The 11398-nt window shown below is 42.9% G+C and overlaps 1 long non-coding RNA gene across 3 annotated transcripts in view; it reads left to right on the top strand.

The window, feature by feature from the left end:
- Window positions 1–8643: 8643 nt before the first annotated feature.
- Window positions 8644–11398, top strand: part of LOC125484683 — a 6704-nt gene continuing 3949 nt past the window's right edge. Inside the window, exon 1 of one of the 3 annotated variants that reach the window (XR_007263507.1) lies at window positions 8644–8772. This is a non-coding gene — a long non-coding RNA (uncharacterized LOC125484683). Of the gene's footprint in view, window positions 8807–8872; window positions 9638–11398 lie in introns of those variants that run through there. The other 2 variants (XR_007263508.1, XR_007263509.1) reach the window with 2 other exon arrangements.

Below are 11398 nucleotides of genomic sequence, written 5' to 3' on the forward strand. Positions count from 1 at the left end.
GGCCTAGACCCTTCTTCAGAAATCTGATGAAGGGTCTAGGCCCGAAACGTCAGCCTTCCTGCTCCTCCAATGCTGCTTGGCCTGCTGTGTTCATGCAGCTGTGCACCTTGTTATTTATGATATGGCATCTGTTTTAGAACTAGTAAAATATCAAGCAAGACGTTATTTTACCATTCAGTGCCACCCAGGAGAATTTATTTTGGTTTTGTTTGGCAGGTCTCAGAATTTATCCATGGGAGTTATCGCAATCTTCAGTTAATGTTAGAGGATCTCTTTTGTTTGTTTGAGGTTCTACATTTCTCATTTCAGATATTATTGCACCAGACCAAGAGAATCCTTGACAATTTTGTGATCCAAAGTCTTATGATGCATATGTTTTTTTCAAGATTTGTAAGATCACACTTTATTGTTCAATTCACTAAAGATTCTTTCCTGACGACTTTGCAATTTTACTGTGCATTTGAGCAGAAAGGCCGGTTTGCCAGCCTGAATTCAAGCGATAAATGGTCAACCATTATCCACCATTAACTTTTCAGTTCCTCAGCAGCTGTGAACAACAGCTCAAGACTTACTACCAATGAGATTAAGACGGAGTCTTTGGTTACAGGAGAAACAGGGTGAAGACTGGGGATGAGGGAGGGGAGACAAGAACTCTAATTAGCATTAGAAAAATCTGATATGGCTACCCAAGAGGACAGGGTGGGGTAGGGGAGGTAGGGGCGAAGGGGGCAGGTGGGGAAGTGAAAAGACTAATGTTTCAAACAGAAAACATCCTCAAGCACAGGAATAGTGCAAAAGGAAACCAAACTGAGTTCTGTTTTCTCACCAAGTTTCAACTGCTGCAGTTGCCTGCCCCAATTCAGAAACTGATGGAGACATCCAACGCCACATCCATTTCAGCCACAAAGTGTGCACATACTCACAAAAAAATTTGCAAGACTGTCATAAATTCTGCTATGTTGCAGACACCTTCTTCGGTTTATGCACTCTTATTTCCTGTGCATCCTGAAGCTGACTCAGATTGCATATTTCACTCGCTCAGTAACAAAACCCAAGGAAAACAGGAATGTTCCTCTTGCAGAAGAATTGGTTATTGTATCTTTCCCACACGCCCTCAGACATGCTTCTCCAATCTTCCAGTGAGTAACATTGTACATTTTAATGAGATTTTGACCAGGCAACCCATTCACCTGCTTTAATTGACAGACTTTAAGTAAGTGTACAAAGTTTAAATTATGATTGGTGTCAATTCCATCATTAAAATTTGTCTTTAAGTAATACAGGATGCTTCCCAATTAGCTTTGCTTAGCTCAAAGCATGATCTCAGAAACGTGAGTATTCCCCTCTCCTTCATCATTAATGAGAACCGACTCCCACTGCTCTGTTTTAGTCATAGAGCTGTACAGCACAGAAACATACCCTTCAGTCCAACTCATCCATGCTGACCAGATATCCTAAATTAATCTAGTCCCACTTGCCAGCATTTGGCCCATATCCCTCTAAATCCTTCTGATTAATGTACCCATCCAGATGCCTTTTAAATGTTGTAATTGTAAAGCCTCCACCACTTTCTTTGGCAGCTCATTCCATACACACACCACCCTCTGAGTGAAAACGTTGTCCCTTACGTCCCTTTTAAACATTTCCCCTCTCACCTTAAACCTATGCCCTCTAGTTTTGGATTCCCCTAGCCCGGGGAAAAGACCTTGGCTATTCACCTTATCCCTGCCCCTCATGATTTTATAAACTTCTGTAAGATCACCCCTCAGCCTCCAATGCTCCAGGGAAAATAGCCCCGACCTAGTCAGCCTCTGCCTATAGCTCAAACCCTCCAATCCTGGCAACATCCTTGTAAATCTTTTCTGAACCCTTTCAAATTTCACAACATCCTTCCTATAGCAGGATGATCAGAATTGCACGCCATATTCGAAAAGTGGCCTAACCAATGTCCTGTATAGCCGCAACATGGCCATCCAACATCTTTACTCAACACACTGACCAAGAAAGGCAGAATACCAAATGCCTTCTTCCCTATTCTGTCTACCTGGGACTCCACTTTCAAAAAAAGTATGAACCTGCACTCCAAGGTCTCTTTGTTCAATAACACTCCCCAGGACTTTACCATTAAGTTTATAAGTCCTGCCTTGATTTGCCTTTCCAAAACGCAGCACCCCACACTTATCTAAATTAAATTCCATCTGCCACTCCTGGGCCCATCTGATCAAGGTCCTGTTGTACTTTGAGGTAACTTACTTTGTTGTCCTCTACACCTCAATTTTGGTGTCACCTGCAAACTTACTAACTATACTTCCTACGTTCATGTCCAAATCATTTATATAAATGATGAAAAGCAGTGGACCCAGCACCGATCCTTGTGGCACACCACTGGTCACAGGCCTCCAGTCTAAAAAGCAACTCTCCACCGCCAGCCTCTGCCTTCGAGCCAGTTCTGTATCCAAATGGCTAGTTCTCCCTGTATTGTATGTGATCTAACCTTGTTAACCAGTCTACCATGAGGAATCTTTCGAACGCCTTACTTGAGCCCATAGAGATCACATCCACTGCTCTGCCCTCATCAATCCTCTTCTTCAAAAAAACTCAATCAAGTTAAAGAGACATGATTTCCCACACTGTGTTGTTTATTGATTCTCCTCTTCACATCCCACATTTCACATTCTTCAGTAGCAAATATTCCTGACCTGACCATTTAAAGCTTGTGCACTGTATTGTACAATAATAGATTACCTTGATTGGTCAGTATTGGAAGAAAAAGAGCATAATATGCATGTCAGGATATGAATTAAGTGCAGAAGCAGGCTATTTGACCTCTTTCACTACTCCACCATTCAGTAAGACCATGATTGCACTGTTAAACCTTTCCCACACCATTCGCTTTCACTGGCTCAGAAAGAAGTACACAAGACTGTTTCTCAATGCCAGATAAAAGAACATTAATATTACTTAACATCCACAACATTGGCTGGTTGGTCTCAAGTTGGCTATGTGGGGGAGTTCGTTGTAGCAAGCTTTCAGTACCTGATCAAAGGAGCGAACAAAAACTGGATGTGAATCATTTATCTTTACCTCGACTTCCCCTTTTCCTTCCTCCCTTCCAGCTCCCCCCTCGCTGGTACTGCCTGACATGGACAGCTATTTGCTTCTGAATGAACACTACCTCTCTCCTTGATCCTGGGGCAGGTTCATGGCTGTCCACTCAAGTGCGTGTTTGACACTTAACATAGCTGACCTATCCCAGAGGTGGTGATGCGGGCCTCTTTTTGGTTGATGGGCAGGTCCCCTGTTACCTGGATTAAATATCACCCACTGTATGGGATTAGCCACGCATCCCAGATTGGAACGGCATTGATGGAATTACGTAGCGGACCTGGATAGAGTCTGAGGTATGTTGCTCAGGGAACCACAGTGCTGTTACCACCACCTTCTTCAAAAGCCAAATTTTCATACTTCCATTCTCAAAACTGTCTCAGTAATTCTAACAGGATTTTGCTTTTTGGGTTCCCCGCGGATCGAGTCCTTTGTTCATTGCTGCTTATGTACTAACAGTGACAGGATGAGGTCATTATTGGCCATTAAGATCACCCTGCCACAAAACTCTGGGGGCATTAAATTCTACCGAACAGGAGTACAAATAAATGAATTTCTAAAAGTTTCCCAGCTGTATCAGTAACCCAGCTTTGTTCCCAAGGCTTCTGTCAGATAGTTAGAAAGTAGAAGATAAATAATTATACTGATGAAATCTGTAATCACACACTGTACCAATAAACACACTTTAGCTCAAGGATAGGGACAGGATTGCAACACATGAGCTAACTGCTGTAGGTATTTGATATCTAATCTATAAAGCAATTGCCACACACTTTCAAAACAATCCATCATTGATTTCTCATGATACTATATGCACTGGATACTCACTGACAAGACTTAGCTAGATTATAAATTTTAAAAATAGTTCTAAAGAATACCAGCCATTTCTATCTATCCAGTCATAGCCTAAGAATCAGCTACAATAGCTTCTCCTCATGCCTCTATATCTTCCCACCCCTGGTCCTACCTCGAAGCCATTGTTGGTTCTTCTTAATTCTCATTTATGGGCTGCCCTTCAGCAACATCATCTCGAAACAACTCATTGGATTCCACATTTCTGCTTGTAGACACTCGGCCCTGCCTCTGCAGCACCTCTTTCAGCCACTTTGTTGTCTCAGATTTGATACACTGCTTGTCCAATATCCAGTTGCAGAGAAGCAGAAATTTCTTCCACCAAATATTCAGAAGTTCAAAGCTGTTGTCTTCAATTCCAGCCACAAGCTCTGTTTCCTAGCCACCGACTTCTGTCACATTTGACACTGCCATCTCTAACCACAGAACTGCTTGTGCGCTATGACTGTCTGCTTCAACAGAATATTCTCTGCCTCAGCTCATCTGCTGTTGAAACCTTCATCTGTGCCTTAGTTATTTGTAACCGTAACTGTTCTGGTGCTCTAACAGCCAGCCACTTGTGGTAATCTTCCATAAATGTGGGCCCATCCAATTTTATGCTGCTCATAACACATTAGATTCCTTCACCCATCATCGTGATGTTTGCTAATTTACATTAGCTTCCACTTCAGTGATGCCTCAATACTAAAAGCTCATCCTTGCTTTCAATGGCCTCACCTTTGCTAATTCTGCAACGCTGTTCAATCTGAAGACCTGCTAAGGTCTCTATGCTCATACAATTTTGACCCCTTGTGCATCCCTGATTTTAACTACTCTTTAAGTCCATTTTGCAGAATTTTGTCCCCAAACCCATCTGGCTCTTTCTCCTATTTTTTTAATGACGCTTCTTAAAAGCATCTCAGTCATCAAGTTTTTGGTCAGCCTTTCAGTACTTCACTGAGTTAACAGCACCTATAAATGTAAATTGTTGTTGATGTCAAACTGTGTTGAATTATCCATTACTCTGTCCATCTTTTGTGCTTCCTGAGGGTCTAAGTGTATTAGGAGTAGTCAGCTATTCGTAAACTGACAAATACTGATCTGTTCATATTTCTCAGAACTTTTACAGCATGGGATGGACTTTACCAAAGCCAGTGTGTTTACAGTGACTGCTCCATGCTAGTTTGGAGCTGGCAGAGGCTCGCAAGGCTCTGACGATAATCAAACATGTTTTCTTTCTCTTTGCAGCTAACCAGTTCCACGTTTGCATCATTCAGTGTTTCCCCGTCAGCATTCAGACGTTTTCTATTTCTCCAGGTGTGGATTCATGGAAGGACACTGCTCAGGCAGAAATGTGCAATTCCAAACGCTACGGCTTTTGTAGAATTGTTCAATCATAGAATTGTAGTGCACACAAGGAGGCCATTCAGCCCATCCGGTCTGGGTAGATATTTTCTAATTAACCTGTTCAAAGATGTTATTTTGCCCACCTCTGGAGCAGGTGGGACTTGTACCTGGGTTTTCGGGCTTGGCGGTAGGGACAAAAGAGCCCTATCAAGTCTGCAGAAGCTATCTGAAAGAGCTATCCATTAAGTCCACATCCTTGCTCTTTCCTTTTGGCTCTGTAAATGCTTTCTTCTCCAAGGCTATAACAATTTCCATTCTGAAAGTCACAACTGAATCTGTTTCCAAAACCTTACAGGCTATGCATTCTAGATCACAATAATTTGATGCATAAAAATGATCTCAATTCCCCTCTTGGTGTTTTGCAAATAAAACTAAATCTCTGGTCTCCTGCCAGTGGAATGTATTTCCTTATTTTTTCCTATCAGATTCCCTTGCAACCTTGAACACCTCTACTGGGATCTCCCCTAGCCTTACTCTGCTGTAAGGGGAAAAGTCTTATTTTGCCTAGTTTCTCAAGATAAATGAAGCCATTCACTTTAGATATCATTCTTGTAAATGTCTGCAAACTGGACAATCCTTCCTAAAGTTTGGTCCTCAGAAATGCACATAATACTTGAGTTAAAACCTCAGTTGACCAATGTCTTATAAAGATTTACTAGAACTACCTTGTCTTTGTACTTTGTGCTTGTTTTTGTTTCCTAAAGATATGGATCCCGTAAGCTTTGTACCTGCAAATTAGAATTCCAGTTCTTATACAATCACATCTAGTTACAAACAAACCACAGCTGGACAGGAATTTATTTTAGGTGGGTGGTATTAGGTGAAGACACAGCCTGCTGATTGGCCTCCATTTCAGTCAAGTATTTAAGTAAACATTCAAAACTAATAACATACCAGCTCTTATATTTCAGCTCTTCAATCCAATTTGCAAATTCTGAATGGTTGCTCAAGCTACCCAGAAGGTTGTTTACCAGTTACGTGGTTTGGTACATTCCCAATATTGTCCGTGCAAATAAGAAAGATAAGAGTTCATGTGATGAGTAACTGAAATCTTGGACACTGCCTTTCATACTGAAATGCAGAGTGAAATGTTTAACCATGAAAGGTCATTTATGTGTGTGTGTAGTGTATATTGTCTATCTCCCCATGATAAAACTCTTAGGTGGATGGGGTGGTTATCCTACTCCACCAAGGCAGGAAGAAGGCATCCAAGAGGTGATCCAATCTCCATGCCCCTGCAGCCTGAAAGAAAATTTAACTTTGAGGACTTTCCCACTGGTTAAACATGCTAAACTGGGAGTCTTGAGGATATCAGGCGAATTGGGTCATTGGAATACAATTAGTATCTGATTTTAACTGTGAGAAATGAGATTTCCAGCCTGCTGTGGGATTGGTTTCGAGCTAATCAAGTTTGGAGCTAATCAACTTTGGAATTTAAAGAGCCCAGAGGCTGAAAAAACTCAAATCAATGCACTACATTTGATGGTGTCAAAGGGAACTGTGACTTTGAAAATTGTTTATTTTGATTGGTTACTCTCAATAAGCAGCGAAACCTAATGCTCTGTGATCCTCTTGCTGAGCCATATTCAGATAGCAGAGTGCCGGCTGAACATTCAGCAAGCATAATGTCGTTTGCATGTTCAAGGCCTTAACTAGCCACCTGCATTGACAGGCTCAAGGTGACCTTTCCTAAACACGTCTAGTAAGCAGCTATTGAGGAAGCTGTGCTTCTCGAGGTACACTGTTTCTGACCTTTGCATGTAAACCTTCCACTTTGAGGTGTGACTAACCATAACGTTTTATTGGCTGAGAATCATTTCAGGATGCTACTCCACACATCTCCTGTGTCTCACGGTTGAGAGTAGGGAAAAGAAAGACATTGTTATAGTGTCTTCCATGGTCTTAGGATGCTTTAAGTGCTTTACAGCCAATGAAGTACCTTTAAAGTGTAATCAATTTTATAATGTAGGAATTATGGTAGCATATTTGCACACAGGAAGCTCCCACAAATGTAACTGTGATCTGATAACCTATGTATCAATTCAGCTGAATGAGCAATAGTTACTTGCCAAGACAATGAGATGAATCCACTTTGTCTTTGAAGTAGGATCATGTGATATTACACATCAACTTACCCACTTATAAAAGCGGATGGGGTCTTGGTTCAACATCTCATCTGAAAGGCAGCATTCTCTCAGTACTGTGCTGGTCTGTCAGCCCAGATCTCTGTGTCAAAGTTTCTATAGTAGTACTTGAATTTAGAACTTTCTCATTTGGAGGTAAGAGCGGTATCTACCAAGCCAAGGCTGACATCCAGGAAATAGCCACTGCATTACTTGTGGAGCAACCCACACATACAATTGATAACAATGAGCATTGTGATTACTTTGCCAGCAAGTGCAGGGTTTTATTCATGGTGCCATTAGGGTTTCCTAAGATTGGCCAGAAGCATTTGTTAACCACGCCAGGTTCCCATATAGCAATGTCCAGCTTGGTGCGATCACTGTAAATTGGATCCTGCGATTATAAGCAGCTGCTGTAAGACATTTACTTCCCAAGAGATGAAAATCCAAATGTTTTTCCAACCTGCCAGGGATACTCAAGAGGTTTAAATTAATTTCACAGGTAATGGTAACCAGGATAACGAGTAAGGAGAAGAATGGCAAAGACAATTTTTAAAAAATTCATTCACAGGATGAGGACACCTCTGACTAGGTCAGCATTTATTGCCTTTTCCTAATTGCTCAGAGGGCAGTTAAGAGTCAACCACAGTGCTGTGGGTCTGGAGCCACATGTAGGCCGGACCAGTTTCCTTCCCTAACGGACATCAGTGAACCAGATGGGTTTTTCCTGATAATTAACGATGGATTCATGGTCATTGTTAAGACTCTTAATTCCAGTTTTTTTTTCATTGAATTCAAATTTCATCACATGCCGTGGTGGAATTCAAACCAGGATCCCTAGAAAACCTTCAGTTAGCTCTCCATTACCCCCAGGCATTTATTTATCCCTACCATTACCCCCGGCCTACTGTCACCATCCCCAACTGCAGGTTATTACATTAGCCCGGGATCTTCAGTTAGCTCTCCATTACCCCCCCTCCACCAGACATTTACTTATACTCACCATTACACCTGCCCTACTGTCAGCCCGCTCCCCACATATACCCCCCCCCAGGTTATTATGTTATCCCTGGGCCTTCAGTTAGCTCTCCATATCTTCCAAGGGATTTATTTATCCCCACCATTACCCCCTGACTCACTGTCACCCCCAGAATATTATATTAGCCCGCGGCACTCAGTTAGCTCTCCATTGCCCCGCTCCTCTCCGGTCCGAGCTGACGCCGCGACGTCACGACGCAGTGCGTGTCGGTGACGCCATCACGCCCGGCACGCAGGGGCGGTGCAGGTTTCCCCGGAGCTGCTGGCGGTGAGTCTGTGAGAGACGGCAAGGGCCCGGCCCGGTATGGTATTGTTGGGCTTCGGTCACAGCGGGCAGGAGAAGAAAAGGAAAGGCAGTATTTTTTTTTTGGGGAGGCGTGGTGGGACCACGAGAGTAGCGCTGGTTGTGGTTTGTGAAAGCCTGTTCTGACGGTCTGATCCCAGGATGCCCTCCCCCGTGGTTAATATCTTACATTGACCCTGGGTTGTGGTCAGTAAGGGTCCTTGTGGGATTCTCTGTGCCAGCCCCCTACTGCAATTCTCGGCCAGAAATTCAAAGGCGCGCTTTCTCTGCGTGAGCTTCACAGTTTCCCTTTTGTATTCATGCACCTTCTTTTGTGAGGAGGCCTGACATTGCAGTAGTTATCTACCCAGCCTCCCAGAGCAAATCGGTGACTGTGGGAATAGGAGACAACGCAGTGTGGAGCTGGAGGAACACAGCAGGCCAGGAGCAGAGGAGCCGGAAAGTTTCGGGTCCGGACCCTTCTTCCGAAATGGGGAGGGGGAAGGGAGCTCGGAAATAAATAGAGAGGATGCTGCTTGGTCCGCTGTGTTCATCCAGCTCTACACCTTGTTATCTCAGAGAGGAGGGATAGGGCTGGGGTAAAGATCCCGATCCGCAATGTCAACTTTCCTGCTCATCTGATGCTGCCTGGCCTGCTGTGTTCCTCCAACTCCACACTGTTATCTCTGACTCCAGCATCTTCAGTTCTTACTATCTCTAATGTGGGAACAGGAGCTGGCCCACAATTTAAATCATAGATGCTGTAGACCCCAGTTCTATTAATCTGCCTTTGAATCAAACTCAGCTGTGACCATTTCCATTAATCTACTGTCTTCATTATTTTATAAAAGTGAGTTCAGTACCTTTTATCTGAAACCATTCTTCCTGATTTCACTCCTAAACAATCAAATTTTAAAGTTTGTGCTTCTCCTGCTTGGGCTGACATTTAATAGCCATGTGTGAGTGTTGTTATCCATTTCATTCTAAGTTTGACTTGAAAGCTGCAACCTGGAGCATAAATAACTAGGTGATATAATCACAAGGTCTGTCTATTATGCTTTGTGTCATCCTGAATTCTCACTGAAGCAAAATGAGGCTGGACAGAATTTTGCTTTTTAGGAGTGTCAAAAGGAGCTACTTTAGCTCCAAATGAAATTGGGAAATAGTTTGAAGCATCTGTGTTCTGAGTAGTAGATCTCGGTGACCTTACATCAGAATTAGTAAAGATCTTGGACCATTGACTCTTGTTTATCCCCTGCTTATGCTCCCTGGGCTGATGTGTCCAGCTCTTTCTGTTTGGATTTCATGTTTATTTCAGATTTCTAACATCTGCAGTTCTTTACTCTTGTATTTTATATAGTCCATGTTCAGGATTACTACGTGTGATTCAACTGACAGTGAGAAAATATTTATCGCTCAATGTGAAGTGTAGTTAATCTGTTGAAGTGTGCTTGCATAGATAGAAATAGTATTTGACTACACTTGTACTGCTTTCAGATTATATGTGTGGAATGATGTAATAATTGTTTTCATAAACAATGAGTGCACTCTTGTACAAACTATGGCAGCCAGAAAGGAGAGTGGGTAAAGCTTTACTGAGATAACAAGGTGTAGAGCTGGATGAACACAGCAGGGCAAGCAGCATCAGAGGCACAGGAAAGCTGATGTTTCGGGCCTAGACCCTTCTTCAGAAATCTAGTCTGGGCCCGAAACGTCAGCTTTCCTGCACCTCTGATGCTGCTTGGCCTGCTGTATTCATCCAGCTCTACATCTTGTTATCTCAGATTCTCCAGCATCTGCAGTTCCTACTATCTCTGAAAACTTTACTGATGCTGGTTTGGAAATAACTTGGTGATTGCTGAAGGCTTGTTCTTTTGGTTGCACTCAGATCTTTGACTCTGACCTCAGTATGGCACAATCGTGTACTCTGTTGAAAACCTTCATGGTGTGAAACTAGTGATGCATGCTGTGGGAAGGTGTTACTAAACACTAACTTGTGTTAAAACCTAAGTCCTGGGAATCCTCAAGGTTGACTTTGGACCCTATGAAGTCTCATGGCATCAGGTCAGATGTGGGCAAGTGCAAGTCCTGCTGGTAACCAACCGCCTCAGCTATGAATCAGTTCTCCTCCATGTTGAACATTATTTGTAGGACACACTGAAGGTGGTACCTATACAATATACTGTTGAGGGTGGGCTTCAGTATTCATCACCAAGAGTGGCTTGGCAGCACCACTAACAGTGAAACTGGCCTAATCCTACAGGAGATAGCTCTAGACTGGGTCTGCAGCTGGTGGAAGGGAACCAGCTAGGGTGAGAAACACACTTGACTTTATTCTTGCAGTCTATTTGTAGCAGATATCTGTACGTGACAGTTATCAGTAGGAGTGCGCACCACACAGTGAAAATACCCTCCATCATGTTGTGTGACCCTACAATGCTGCGAAATGGGACAAATTTTAAACTGATCTAGCAATTCAAAACTGGCCATCCATGAGGCACTGTTTGCTATCAGCAGCAGCAGAATTGTATTCAATCAAATTTCTAAACTCATGGCCACCTCTTTACTCTCTCTACTCTCTCTACTCTCTCTACTCTCTCTACTCTCTCTA

This window comes from Rhincodon typus, chromosome 13, assembly GCF_021869965.1.
Source record: "Rhincodon typus isolate 14 chromosome 13, sRhiTyp1.1, whole genome shotgun sequence".
Taxonomy (NCBI): Eukaryota; Metazoa; Chordata; class Chondrichthyes; order Orectolobiformes; family Rhincodontidae; genus Rhincodon; species Rhincodon typus.